Source organism: Erythranthe guttata, chromosome 3 (assembly GCF_056151865.1).
Source record: "Erythranthe guttata isolate IM_541 chromosome 3, IM_541, whole genome shotgun sequence".
Lineage (NCBI taxonomy): Eukaryota > Viridiplantae > Streptophyta > Magnoliopsida > Lamiales > Phrymaceae > Erythranthe > Erythranthe guttata.
This window is the reverse complement of record NC_142535.1, coordinates 4,540,363-4,556,467: the sequence shown is the minus strand read 5'-3', so window position 1 is coordinate 4,556,467 and position 16,105 is coordinate 4,540,363. Positions and strand designations below refer to the sequence as shown.

Below are 16,105 nucleotides of genomic sequence, written 5' to 3'. Positions count from 1 at the left end.
ACCTCAGATGAAGGCCTCATATTCCGCCTCATTATTGGAAACTCGTGGTAATTTAACAGCAAATTCGACCTCTATCCCTGTAGGATCGATGATTATTATCCCTGCTCCTGTCGCTGTGGATGACCCGTCCACGTAGACTGTCCACTCTTTTTCCATAGGTATTCTAGTGGTTTCTCGGATGAAATCTGCCAACGCTTGTCCTTTAACCGAGGTACGAGGTTGATATTGGATTTCATATTGCCCTAACTCGACAGCCCATTTAAAAATTCGTCCCGATGCTGTAGGTTGGCCTAGAGTTTGACGAAGTGGTAAGCTCGTTCGGATTACCATTGTGTGTGATAAGAAGTAAGGCCGGATTCGCCGCGTAGTGAGGACCAGCGCGTACGCTATTTTTTCAACTTCTGAATACCTAATTTCCGAGTTAGTGAGGATCTTGCTGATGTAATAGATCGGTCGTTGTTGACCACCTACTTCTTTGAACAAGACCGAGCTAATCGATTCGTCACCCACCGATAAATATACGAATAGGGTTTCACCTTTTTCAGGGGTGCTAAGGATGGGCAAGCGAGTTAGTGAAATTTTTAGCGCTTCGAATGCGAGTTGGCATTCTTCGGTCCATTCGAACAGGGCTGCTTTTCTCAAGACTTTGAAGAAGGGCAGACTCTTATCAGCCATCCGTGATATGAAGCGAGCCAAAGCCACCACCTTTCCTGCTAAAGACTGAACTTCTTTGATGGACCGAGGAGGGGTCATCTGGAGCACCGCCTCGACTTTATCTTGGTTTACCTTGATACCTTCTCGATTAACTACGTATCCGAGGAATTTCCCGGCCTTCACTGCGAACGCCCACTTTGCAGGGTTCAATTTCATCCCATAAAGGCGAAGGGTGGCAAATGTCTCAGCTAAGTCAGCAAGGTGTGTGGAACACTTCTTGCTTTTGACCAGCATGTCGTCGACGTAAACTTCGATATTGCGCCCGAGCTGAGCCCGAAACATCCTATCCATTAATCTCTGATACGTAGCTCCCGCATTTTTCAGGCCAAAAGGCATCACCACATAACAATAGGTGCCCGTGGCTGTGATAAAGCTCACTGCAGGTTGGTCCCTTTCCTCCAACAGGATCTGGTGGTACCCCTGCGAAGGGTCCATCATACTGAGTAGCTCGCATCCGGCGGTAGCATCTACGAGCTGGTCTATACGGGGCAAGGGATAGTCATCCTTCGGGCAGGCCTTGTTTAAGTCCCGAAAATCAATGCACATCCGCCACTGTCTATTAGTCTTTTGTACCAACACCGCGTTGGACAACCATGTGGGGAATTGGATTTCCCTAATATGCCCAATATCGAGAAGTCGTTGGACTTCTTGCTTGATAATTTCGTCCTTTTCGATGCCGAAGTGTCGCCACTTTTGTTTGATAGGTTTGCACTCGGGTCACAGATTGAGCCTATGTACAGCGGTGCGAGGTGCGATACCAGTCAAATCGCTGGGTTGCCATGCGATGTTGTCTACATTAGATCGCAATAGTGCTATCAACTCATCTCGAAAAGGTGGTTCTAGGCCTTTGCTTATCTGGGTCTGCTTCGACATGCCGGGGTCAAGGTCAATTGTCATCAACTCATCCATGGGCTGTTCATGAGCGACTTTATCTTCCGGATCAATTCGAGGGCGCTTCTCGTCTCCCAGATCTTCTTTAGTGAAGGTATCACGTCGCCCTTTCTCCGCCACTTTGACCATCTCGACGTAACAGGATCTTGACTGAGCTTAATCACCCCGGACTTCTCCTATTACTCCGTCAACCGGAAATTTGAGTTTTTGGTGAATAGTCGAGGGGATCGCCCGGAAGATGTGCATCATTGGCCGTCCTATCACGATGTTGTACGAGGTAGTGGACCCCTCGACAATGACAAAGTTGACAGTTTGCGTACGTGCTCGAGGTGGTGTTCCCATGGTGACGGGGATCTTGACTTGTCCGATCGGAGTCAAGGATCCTCCTGTGAACCCAAATATCGGGGTAGTGACAGGGAAGATTGGGAGATCAAGTTCCATTTGCAGGAAGCACTCGTAGTTCTATCATGCTGCCTTTTCTATCGGATAGAAACTCCCTTTCCAAAAAGGTGGCATTTCTCAAAACAAACTTCTTTGCTTATTTGACATAATAGAATTCATATCCCATTGAGTCTTCGGGATACCCCACAAAGTAGCATAAGTCGGATTTACTATCCAACTTATCTCCCAATAATCGCTTCACATAAGCGGGACAACCCCATAGCCTATTATGTTTGAAGTTAGGTTTCCGGGAATGCCAAAGTTCATAAGGTGTGGATTTAACTTCTTTGGTGTTAATTCTATTCATCAAATACGCGGTAGTGCGAAGTGCATGACCCCACAAGTATGCCGGTAAGTTGGTGAACCCCATCATAGATCAAACCATATCTGATAAGGTTCTATTCCGACGTTCGGAAACTCCGTTAAGTTGAGGAGTTCTAGGTGGAGTCCATTGAGATTGTATTCCATTCTCTTTTAGATAGTCACTGAACTCGATGCTCAAGTATTCTCCACCACGATCGGATCGTAGTTTCTTAATACTTTGTCCGAGTTGCTTCTCTACTTCGTGTCTAAAATCTTTGAACTTTTCAAATGTTTCGGACTTGTACTTCATCAAGTACACGTACCCATACCTAGAATAATCGTCGGTAAAGGTAGCGAAGTAGTTGTATCCACCCTTCGCACTAACACTTAGTGGACCACATACGTTTGTATGGATCTAATCCAAAAGACCTTCTGCCCGCTCCATTTTCCCTTTGTAGGGTGACTTGGTCATTTTACCTTTAAGGAAAGATTCACAAGTTTGTAGTGATTTCACGTCGTCCAAAGTGAACAATCCTTCACTAACAAAATCGTTCATCCTTCTTAAAGAGACATGACCTAATCTAGCGTGCCAAAGTTGTGCGGGGCTTTGATCTATCTCGTTACGTTTTGCTAATATAACATTAATAGGTATTTCACTTGGACTTAGTTCATATAAGTTGTTTAATAGTCATCCCTTGCAAATCAAATTTTCATTCTTTTGTATAATGCAAATCGAATTTCCAACACAAAAGTAAAACCTTCAATATCTAATACATGAATAGAAATAAAGTTTCTAATGAGAGACGGAACAAATGAAAAATCGTTCAAAACAATAGGAAAACTAGAATCCAAAACATTTAAGTAAATCGTGCCAATGGCTTCAGCAACAACTCTTACTCAATTCCCCATCCTTAGGTAGGTCTCACCCGGTCTAAACTTTCTACTTCTTGTCATTAGCTGCAAATCCTTACATAAGTGTGAGCCACAGCCCGTATCCAATACCCAATAAGAAGAATTTACAGACAAATTTACGTCAATGAAATATGTGCCCTTTTCAGAACGTTTCTTCTTTAGGTAAACCTTGCAGTTGCGGCGCCAATGTCCTTTCTTTCCACAATGATGGCAAGCATCATCAACTTGCTTGCTGATCTTTTCCTTGGGGCCCCCACTACCTTCACCCACTTCGAACTTGCTGTTTGGGAAGGGAACTCTTTCCTTTCTCTTCTTTTGGGAAGAAATCTTCTTTCCAGAAGTAGCAGCAATAAGAACATACTTCTCTTTCTTAATGGTGGACTCGAAACTGACCAACATGTTCATTAACTCACCCAAGGGAGGATCTAGTTTGTTCATGTTGAAGTTCACTATGAACGATTCATAGGAACTAGGAAGAGACAACAAGATAAAATACAACGAGAGCTCGGTAGGGAGGGTGACATCGAGATTCACTAGCTTTTCAAGGAGAGTGATCATTTTGAGACAATGCTCGTGGACCGAAGTCCCTTCGCGCAGTCTCGCCGTGATCAACTCCTTTGTAGCAGCGTACCTGGATGCCCTAATATTCTCACTATACATGCTATCGAGATGAGCCTTGATATCGAAAGCATGTAAGTGAGACTCATATTTCCTCGCAAGCGCGGGCTCCATGGCGGCTATAATATAACACCTAGCATGAGTGTCATCTTTCTTCCATGCTTCATAAGATTCCTTTTCAGCATCAGTCGTTGTGGCAGGTATAGTGGCAGGAAGTCTCTCGTTAAGAACATAGAGATGCCCCTCAACGGTTAGCGTAAGTTTAAGACTACGCAAACAATCTAGGTAATCAGGGCCATTGAGTTTATTGTCGAGGATTGACATTATGGGATTCTTATACATGATTATCTGAGTTGTTTAGAGAAGAGGATTATTAGAGATTCGTATTAAATGAATTTTACAATTAAATGTTTGGTCTTAGTTATTTAATTGTTCTCCCACTAATTTTGTCGAGTTCCACTTCCCTCTAGTAGACAAACGAGAAAACCGATTTTTCTTTAATGGGCTATAGGTCCAATAGAAATATATAACCCGTAGTTAATCTAGCCCGATTATGTTTGCCCAACAGTAGATCACAATCAATCATATCCATTATATGACCCTAAATTAATTTTCCTCACACTTGATAATGACCTAAGTTAATCTCGCGAATTCAAAATCGTCGTGTGTCAAGTCTAACCTACCAATCAAAGATGCTCATATAACTTAATTATGCCAAACTGATGCAGTCCCTAGTTAATCTAGCCGACCACGTTAATCTAGCATAACCCTTTTCTATGGCTACCTTCATCGTTATGTCAATTGAATTACAACTTACTTTACCATAGCACTCCCCGCTAACACGGCTTACTGCACTACAGTAAATGGCTACACATAATTCAACCGTTGGGAGAAGGAAAGAAAAATTCAACAAATTGGTTTTTCTTTATAGCTTGAAATAATTCTTAATTAGATTAAGAATGAGGGATTTTATTAAAATGTTTTATCTCATCAGAAGGTTCGGGTTGGTCTATGTGATTCCTACATCTATGTTCTCTAAAGGTACATGGAAGCGCATATTGTCCTAAGAGGAACATACGACCTAACTATATAATTAATTACATTAATTAATTATCGGGTTTTCAAAATAATTATAGGACCTCAACTAGCATAAATCATTCAAATAATGTTGAGGTACTATGAATTAAGTTGAAGTATAATCAATATTATATGTGTGTTCCATTAATTAAAATCAATTTAACAATTTAAATTAATTAATTAATCTAACACATATTTACTAAAATAGATGATTGTTGATTCGATTATCTAATTGGGATTAATTGAAAATAATTTTTCCAAAATTAAAATACATTTATTTTAAGTTTAATTTTAGAAATCTGAAATAATTTTTTTTTTCAGTGAACCGGTTTGGCCCCACCGGTCTGACCGGTTCGGACCGAAACGGTCCGGTTCGGACCGAAACGGTCCGGTTCTGACCGGTCCAGTTGACCGAAGTGGGCCGGGTCAGTCGGACCGAGAACCGGTCTGACCGTCCCGAATCCACAGGATTCGGTCAATTGGATCGAACATAACCATCGAACCGGCCGGTTCGATCCGAATTAAATAAAACCGACGTTTTAAAATTAAATTTCATATCCGATTTTCCAATTTTAAACAATTTTAAGCTGGAAAAATTCTAAACAATATTTCAAAAATATTTTAAACTTTCGATAACTCCCAATTACATAATACAACAATTGCTACTTTAATAAATCGAACTTGCATCAAAATTATAGCATATTAAAAACGAAATTAATTGCGCAACGAGCTCTGATACCACTGTTGGGAATCAGACACGTGTACGCAGCGGAAAAAAAAAATTATGTGAATTAAACGAATTTAAAACACATAATCACATGCCTGATAATTGTAAACAATTAATTGCGTACCTTTGCGCTTCCAGCCAAATTAAAAACAATATACATGCGGATTATATAATCGACATTAAATCAATTAGCATGCTCGCATTAAATCAATTAATCATGCTCGCAGTAAATAACGAATTTCATGTAATCACATAATATACATAAATTCATACAATATATGTACGATACGAACATACATATTTAATCTAAATTTAATCGAATCAAATAACTACGAATTCGAAACTTTACCTCTTGAAGCGTGAGGTAGGCGCACGAAACGAAACAAGATTGCCACAGAAACCAATCCGTGCAATCCGGAGCAGCAACGGCGAAGTGGTGGCCGCAACGGCGTGAGAAACGGCGGCGCGTGTGGTTCACGCGCTGTCTTCAGGCGGCGCGTGCGTCGTTGGCTTGGTGGTTGCTCCTCGATTCTTTGATTCTTCGATCTTCCTCCTCTCGGATTTCACCTCGTATACTTAGATCTACTAAAAGGTGGCACTAGACACGCAATAGTTAGAATAAAACGGAAGAAACGAAAAGAGAAAATAACTACTAATAGGATCGGCCAAGGGGTGGCCGATTCCGTCGAGTTAGCGACGGCGGCAGCAGTGGTGGCCGCGGGTTGAGGTCGGCCGAGAGAGAGATGAGAGGCTAGGGTTTCGTATTAGGGTTACGTATGTGCAAGACCTATAAATCAAGTATTTATAGTGTCTTGCATAAAAGCCCTAACAGGCTTAAGTTGGACCGGGCCCAACAACTTAAGTTCGTTATTCCCTTATTCGCTCGTTTCTCTCTATTCAATGATCGGAAAATTGTAATGATTACATTTTCGGAATCATTATAATGTCCTCGTCATTGCGAGTGCCAACTCTCGATTTCCAACTTTTCGAAAGTGGAAACCCTAATTCAGTGCACTTTCTAAATTTTGAAATTTCCCGATTTAGAAAGTTCACTAAGTTGTTCGCCTATTCTTTTACTTTTCTTATTCTCTACGAATGTTGGGCCCAATCATATTGACTTCCAATCATGCAAAGATAAAATATTTTTCTCTCTGACCGTTTATTCGAAGATCTCATGTGCACGAGCAGTGTGACCCTCGATGGCTCAGGTGTAAGCTAGCCGTGGGCCCACAACCCTTTGTGGTCAAAACTTGTCCCTTAGAGTTATGATTAAGATGAAGCTCGTTTCACCTTAATCACCCAACGAATCAAGATTGGCGTCTAGGAACTACGCATCATGATTCACTAGATACAAATGAAGTGCCTGCAAGAATCTTTTTGTATAGTTAGCGTACATTACGATCCCTTCGATTCATATGCCCCGATTGAACTAGAGGCAGTGGTTCATCGAGACCTCCTTAGTAGTTCAATGATTGTGCGATCGTTCTAAGTGTGGTAATCGATACGTGCATGACTTAGAGAATAAAATTCTCTAATCATCACTTAGTCAGCTCTGGCTAGAGACTTAGAGATTACAAACTATGAGAACACACAGGACATCAAAGACTATTCTAGCGATCGAATCCCCGACTATAATGCATAGACCTCTCACTAGATTTCGGACTGCACGAACACTGGCCCTTGGGGCGGTCCTCGGTGGAACTCAGGGACAGGTCACGACCTAATGAAGTCATGGTGATGTCTAGGTCATAAGGACTAATGATGTACAACTATGCCATAGATATCTCTACTCGATTATTGAGAACCACTTAGATATTTCTAGGGTAAGTGAGTTCAGTGAACTCGTCAACTTACGAGCACCCACTTATGCATGCCGATATCACAATACCGTTTACTGATGAGATGCAGTACACATACACTAAGTGCTAGTCTCTTAATGGGAAAGGTCAATATCCTCATTAGTGGCGTAACCCTTCGACTAGGAACACGTTTAACAGTTATAATACGAAAGTAAATATCTCACGATCCTAACAATCAACTACTCGTACTTGTAATAACTGTAAGGACTATATCTATGCTTGTGACAAAGGGACAAAGATATAGAATGCCTATGTGTTTTATCATTAATACGAAAAAAGTTTGTTTATTACATTAATAAATATGAAAGACCACAGCCACAAGTTGGCTTGTTGGTCACCTACTCTAACACGGACAAGAAACCTGCTGCGGTGAACTGGATTGAAGGGAAGGGAAAATCGGTTGTGTGCGAGGCCATCATCAAGCATGAGATTGTGAAGAAGGTGCTCAAGATTGATGTTGCTTCATTGGTGGAGCCGAACATGCTCAAAACCTGGGTGGTGTGGTGACGATGGGGAGGCTGATTTGGGTTTTTAGTGGATCGGACGGAGGACGACGCGTGTAGAGAATTTCGCGCAGGCTGAAACCTTAATCGACTATGTACATGTTCATAGTCGATTAAGCTAATCGACTATGTTCTGGTAGTCGATTAAGGTTGATCGACTCCAGTTTTTTTTTTTTTTTTTTTTTTTGGATTTCTTGTTTATTGATTTCAATTGTATAAATCATTTATAATGTTTGTATATTTTTTGTTTTTTGTAAAATATAGTTGATTTTGCATTTTTTCGCAGTTGTAATTTGTTATGTTAAGTAGCAGATTCTTAATCGACTATGCTTCATTATAGCCGATTAATATACTTGATATAGAAAAAAAATTTAAATTTTTTTTTTTAAATTAAAGAATTTCCTTAATCGACTATGAAGCATAGTCGATTAAGGCTAATCTACTATGCTTCATAGTCGATTAAGGAAACTGATACATAAAAGACTGGAAAAAAAATAAAAAATAAATAGCTGAGCGCGTGACCCAGTGATGATGTGGCGGGCGGGGGCAAAGCGGGAAAACATAATGGCTGAAAATGGGTGTGGGCTTTTCTCAAATGGAGAAAAATATTTTGGGCCTCCCTCCATTAAAAAAAGTAATAAGGAGGTTTCCGCAAAGAGCCCCTAGATATTAACATAATGGAAAGTGAATAGGAGGAGGGTAAATTTGGAATAATAGAAAAGTTGAATCTGTCACTAATAATATAATGGGCTCCATCTTTTCTATTTTTCTTTTAAATAGATTTATGATAAACGTATTGATTTTGATTTACTCTTGAATTGTTGGACGAATAAGATGAAATGAGAAATAAGGTAGAAAGGGCATATAATGTGGAGATGGTGGTGTATAATTAAATTAGTAAAATAATAGAAATTATTGAGGATATTTAAGATATTTATATATAATTATTTTAAGTTATATAAATAAAATGGTGAAATGAGAGGATTTCGTGGTGGAAATAGTAGGTCTCTTAAAAAATCGTAGAGGGAGTTTTCACTAATAGCTCTTATAATAAATTAATAATATATAATACATGAATAAAGTATCTCTTATATATCAAAAATTATATCTATAACGACAACACCGTCTCGTTTTTTCTATCATTATATATTTGATTTTAATTTTTTTCTTATAAAGCTTTGAATTTAGTTACTGTTTTGAATAGATTTAAGATAAATGTATTAATTTTGATTTACTCTTGACATTTATCATGATTTTATTAACGTGGATTTCAATTTAAAATTATATGCTTGGTAATTCAATTTAATTTCTAAATAGTTTCGCATAAAACTTATAAATTATTAAAAGAGTAACATGTTTAAATTATGGCGGATTTTGACACGTGAAGGTTAGGTTGTACTATAAACTCGCCATCGACCCGTATATCCTAAACCCGTCAAAAACCCACAAGTTTGGTTCCTTAAAATCAAGAACTGTAGGTTGGCGGGACGATTATGGGTTTTGTGCTAGAACCCGCATGTTTATGATTCGCGCACACCCCTAATCCACATACCTCGAATTCACCATTTGATCGCCTAAAAAAGGCGAACAAATAATCGGTACTCCTTCGCAAATACTCTCCAGCGTCGAATTCCATTCACTATGCGTCCAAAATCCACCAACTGCAAACTGAGACAGAACTTCTTGTTGTGGGGCCCACTTCACAATGCAACTCCTCTCCCTAATTGAATCCGAAACTGGAGGTCATTTCCTGTTGTGTTCCGGGCGTTCCAGAGAACCATGGTCCCAATAATTCATGTTTAATTTTTCCATTATTAAGTAGAAGAAATAAAAAATATGTATTTAAAGCATGCTTATAATTAAATTAAATTATTATTTTTTAACATGTGGATAAAATATTGGGCAATTCCATTTTCCACCCCTTGTACTTGGGTCAAGATTAATTTACCCCATTTTACTTCCGGTTGCATCGATTTACCCTATGTACTTGTAAAATTGTACCAATGTAGTCATTGGCGTTAGTTTTCATATTTCTAACCTTGGCATTGTTTGGTCAGGCCTGGAAAATTACAAAAATGACCGTGGCTTCTCCACTTTCCATTGTGTTGTCCCTTTGGTTTATAAATGAGCTAATATCACATACCTCCCTGTGTTATTTATAATTGTAGAAAAACCCCCTTGTGCTAAAAAAATTAGCAAGAAGCCCCCTATGTTGCTGTAGACGCATAAAATTTATTAATTTGTTAATTAAATTAGCCAATTAAATTGTGTCTAAATTAAATTATAATTTATGTTGCAAAATAAGTTATAGAGATAATTATCAATTAATTATTGGCCAATAGGATTATTTCTTCTCTTCAAAGTTATAAGAGATAAATATCAATTTAAAGAGAGTCAATCAAATCGCGCCACATCATCAAGAAGACTTTATGTAGGACACTTATTCTACCACTATAAATAGGGACCCTCCCTACACAATTCAAAACACAACTCAAGAAGAAGAAAAACCGTAGGAGAAAATTCCCTCTACAATATTCAAGTCGTTCTTCATCAAATTCAAGTCGTTCTTCATCAAATCGAGGGCGTTCTTCAACAAATCAAGATCGAAGGAAGATTGAAGGGCCAAATCCATCAAGAATTCTAAGATCTTCAAGTCAAAGTCCGTCAAAGTTCAACAAATCAAGATCGAAGGAAGATTGAAGGGCCAAATCCATCAAGAACTCCAAGACCTTCAAGTCAAAACCCGTCAAAGTTCAGCGTTTGATCCGAGATTCAAGTCGCAAGACCCTCGGAAGACGTTATTCAAATCCAAATCAAATCCGGAGAAGATCAAGTCAACGACCCGTCTCCGAAATTCAAAGTCAAACACATATTGTTCTTGAGAGAAGAATCAGAGTATTAAATTAGAGTTTGTAACCCGCAATATTTATTTTTAATTCAATAAATTATCTTTGTGCAAGTATTTTCTTGTTTTTCTAAATCGCACATAAGAATTTGTTGTTACAAATTTTGGCACGCCCGGTGGGACATCTCTACCTCTCATCTCTTCTCTCTCTCTCTCTCGAAGATCCTCGAAGTGTTGCAGTAACTGCTCTACGTTCGCAATGAAGACTGCTACTTCTGATTCATTAAGTGTGGGCTTAGTTACAATGAGTATGGCTAAGAAGCTGCAAGCATCCTCAGAGACTAGCTCGGCGCCCCAAACCATTCAGAAAGGCTTACCACCTCTTGTCAATACAAGCGCAGACGTGGAAGGTTCAAAACAAGAGATTTCACAGCCCACGCCTCGTTCAACATCAAGCTAGTCAGAGGTGGCATCCGTCATGACAACAAACACTACAACCATGGAAGAGCAAATTGCAAGTTTAACAAAGGCCATTGAGGGACTCGCAAAGCATGTTCAACAACGAGATTCTCAAATTGCCAAGTTGATCAACAAGATGGACAAAGCCGATGCTAGTCAAGCTGTGGAGAATCAGATAGAGGCTCAAGACAAAGTCGAGAAATCCACAAAGCAACATCCAGTTGAAAACGAGAAGGCTCCAGCTCAAGAACTTCAAGTTTCTCCAGAAGGGATGATTCATGTAGATCAAGTGATGACGCTGATCAGTGGAACCATCAAAGACAAGTTGCAAGGAAGCTCGAAGTCTCCATCAACCTATGTCAAGCCATACACGCAAAGGATTGATGATCCAAGGATGCCAATGGGCTATATACCTCCAAAGTTTCAACAATTTGACGGCAAAGGCAACCCCAAGCAACATGTGGCACACTTCGTCGAGACTTGAAATGATGCCGGGACGTACGGAGATCACCTCGTCAAGCAATTTGTCTGATCGCTCAAAGACAATGCGTTTGATTGGTACATTAATTTGGGGGCAAACTCCATTGATAGTTGGAAGCACTTAGATGAAGAATTTCTCAACCGCTTTTACAGCACTCGAAGAACAGTCAGCATGATTGAGCTCACAAATTCCCGTCAATGGAAGAAGGAACCTGTCATAGACTACATCAACCGTTGGAGAAATTTGAGTCTTAATTGTAAGGATCGACTGTCTGAGACATCAGCTATTGAACTGTGCATCCATGGAATGCAATGGGGACTCCGATATATCCTTTAAGGAATTCAACCTAGAAGTTTTGAAGAGTTGGCCACTCGAGCACATGATATGGAATTGAGCATAATTGCAAATGGAGTTAAAGAACCTTCAATCCAAAAGTCACACCAGCTCAATAAAGAACAAGTCGAAGAAGAACAAGAAGATCATGAGGATGGGGGCAAGTCTTTTGAAGAAACAACATCCTATGCAACGTGACAAGTAAAATCAAATGAAGCACTCCTTGACACGAGTTTAAAAGGTCTACATGTCCAAATCAAATGAAATACTCATTGACACGAGTTTAAAAGGTCTACATGTCCAAATAAAACGAAGCACTCCTTGACATGAGTTTAAAAGGTCTACATGTCCAAATTAAATGAAATACTCCTTGACACGAGTTTAAAAGGTCTACATGTCCAAATCAAATGAAATACTCCTTGACACGAGTTTAAAAGGTCTACATGTCCAAATCAAATGAAATACTCCTTGACACGAGTTTAAAAGGTCTACATGTCCAAATCAAATGAAATACTCCTTGACACGAGTTTAAAATGTCTACAAGTTCAAATCAAATCAAAGCTCCTTGATACGAGCATAAACTATCCAAATCAAATCAAGGCTCCTTGATACGAGCATAAACTATCTACATATCCAAGTCAAATCAAGGCTCCTCGATACTAGCATAAACTATCTATATATCCAAATCAAGTCAAGGCTCCTTGATACGAGCATAAACTATCTATATATCCAAATCAAGTCAATGCTCCTTCAGCACGAGCTTAAACTGCAAATGTTTCTCCTTGTCCACATGAGTATAAACTGTGCACGACATCCCTCGAAAGGATATATTTTGAACTACGTTATGACTTGATCCCTTTAAAGGGTACGTAGGCAACTTAGAATCTCTCTAAGTGCAGTCATGATTTCAAAAGATATATGTGTTTTGCTAGATCAAGCTGCAATTGAAGTTGAGCAATTATCAAGACTCATTCACTCCAAGATGCATTGTCCGTGAACAAGTCTCGAGGGGGCATTTGTAGACGCATAAAATTAATTAATTTGTTAATTAAATTAGCCAATTAAATTGTGTCTAAATTAAATTATAATTTATCTTCCAAAATAAGTTATATAGATAATTATCAATTAATTATTGGCCAATAGGATTATTTCTTCTCTTCCAAGTTATAAGAGATAAATATCAATTTAAAGAGAGCCAATCAAACCGCGCCACATCATCAAGAAGACTTTATGTAGGACTCTTATTCTACCACTATAAATAGGGACCCCCCTACACAATTCAAAACACAACTCAAGAAGAAGAAAAACCGTAGGAGAAAATTCCCTCTACAATATTCAAGTCGTTCTTCATCAAATTCAAGTCGTTCTTCATCAAATTCAAGTCGTTCTTCATCAAATCGAGGGCGTTCTTCAACAAATCAAGATCGAAGGAAGATTGAAGGGCCAAATCCATCAAGAATTCCAAGATCTTCAAGTCAAAGTCCGTCAAAGTTCAACAAATCAAGATCGAAGGAAGATTGAAGGGCCAAATACATCAAGAACTCCAAGATCTTCAAGTCAAAACCCGTCAAAGTTCAGCGTTCGATCCGAGATTCAAGTCGCAAGACCCTCGGAAGACGTTATTCAAATCCAAATCAAATCCGGAGAAGATCAAGTCAACGACCCGTCTCCGAAATTCAAAGTCAAACACATATTGTTCTTGAGAGAAGAATCAGAGGATTAAATTAGAGTTTGTAACCCGTAATATTTATTTTTAATTCAATAAATTATCTTTGTGCAAGTATTTTCTTGTTTGTCTAAATCGCAGATATGAATTTGTTGTTACAATTGCGTTTTTCAAAGCAACCCGGTTTTATTTCGATATTTAGGGTTGACTTATGTGAAATGACCAAATTACCTTTACAAAAGAAATATTAAAAAAAATAACTAAAAAGGACACCAAAAGAGTTCCAGAGGATATTTTTGACTTTTCAAGTCAAAAAACACACTTGTACTCTCACAATCCGCCCGTGCATTACACAATAAGTGGGATAATTACACTTTTCGTCCCTATACTTTACCACTTATTTGTTTTTCGTCCCTAAACAAATTGGAGTGACATTATTCATCCCTAAACATGCCATTTTTCTGCTATTTTCGTCCCTTTGTTAATTTGGTTGGTTAGTTTGGACGGAAAATAACAAGTGCTTCGCACATGATACGTAAGAGCCAACATGTCTCTTCAAATTCAGATTGCATCTTCTTTAGAACATAAGCCTTCTTTTCCAAATTGCCAATTTCTTCAATATTACACCTAGGGGTGTGAACGAGCCGAGCTCGAGCCGAGCTCGCCTCTTTTGGCTGGCTCGAGCTCGAGCTCGAGTCTATTTTGTCGAGCTCGAGCTCGAGCTCGAGCTCGTCGAGTTCTTCTTTTTTTGGCTCGAGCTCGAGCTCGTGTTAATTTTGTCGAGCTCGAGCTCGAGCTCGAGCTCGAGCCCAATCTCTTTTTTTTTTTTTTTTTTTAATATTTTTTAATTATTATTTTATTATTAAAAATTATTTTTAAAAAATACAAAATAAAAACTAAATTGTGATTATATATTTTTTTAATATTTGTATTTATTTCTATAATATTTTATATTATTATACATTATTTAAATAAAAATAACATATAAAAAATAAAAAATAAAAAAATAATAAAAAAATAATAATAAATCCGGCTCGCGAGCCGGCTCGCGAGCCGGTGAACAACTAAAATTCGGCTCGAGCTCGGCTCGTCAAAAAGCTCGAGCTCGCGAGCTCGAGCTCGAGCTCGAAAACCTCGAGTCCGAGTTCGAGCTTTTTACGAGCCAACTCGTTGAGCTCACGAGCCGGCTCGACTCGTTTACCACCCCTAATTACACCTCTTTGGACTCGTAAATAGCCTCGATAAGGCCCAAAAGATAATTTTTTTCCATCATACGAATCTGATGCAATGCAATTTCTACTTTGAATTAATATATTTGGATTTGTTGAATGAAATTTATAATATGTTAAGCTACTCAAGAAGAATTATTTGTTTTGTTACAAATTAAGGATTTGCACGATTTCCAATTCTTAAAACTTTAATTTAGATTGCCTACCCTTATTAGTCATTATCTCCCCAACTGACGTTACCTACTCATTTGAACAAAAAAAAAAAGAAAATTGTCATGTCTGGTGTAGGGGATATTAAAAAAAACTGATGTAATTGCATGTCTTCTATATTCATTAATTCTAAAGTGCGTGTACGCGCACATATTGCAAAAGGTTATTTCACTGTATGTTTTGAGTTTAAACATGGAAATTTCATGCAAAGTCATCCGAAAATTGTATCGTTCACAGTCAATTCTGAGAATTTCCTCTTAATTAGGTGGGAATGGGTCTCTTGCATGGTGGTGGCTCGTTTGCAAAGTTGAAATGGGTATTTTGGGAATATGCATGGTGGCTCGTTCTCTCTAGCAAAGTTTAGAGTTGAGTTTTGATGGGTGCCAATGCATGGGTAATTTGAGTTAATATGAGTTGGTTTCACAAAGCATATCAACAGCAGGATACATGTATGTGAGTGGCCACGTGATTTAATCGTCCATGTCAGCAACATATATTGAGATTTTCAGGTCCACGTCAGATTTTCCATCCAAAGTATCAGCAAGAATTAACGGCAGGACGAAAACTGCTTAAAAATGGCATGATTAGGGATGAATAATGTCACTCCAACTTGTTTAGGGACAAAAAACGAAGAAGTGGTAAAGTATAAGGACGAAAAAGGTAATTATCCCCACAATAAGTTCTTAGGAGTTCTTGGTAAATACATAAGGGTCTTTTTAGCAATCAGAGATTATATATGGGTAGTTTTTGTAAAGAATGGAAAAATATGTGAGAATATTGAAGAGTACTGATTCTTCGTCCGCCGATCCACACATTTACGTCGCAGCCAACAATTAG

General features: G+C 38.7%; 1 pseudogene; it reads left to right on the top strand.

The window, feature by feature from the left end:
• The first annotated feature begins 11,360 nt into the window (after nucleotides 1-11,360).
• LOC148771588 (uncharacterized) lies at nucleotides 11,361-12,361 on the top strand (annotated as a pseudogene).
• The last annotated feature ends 3,744 nt before the right edge of the window (nucleotides 12,362-16,105 follow it).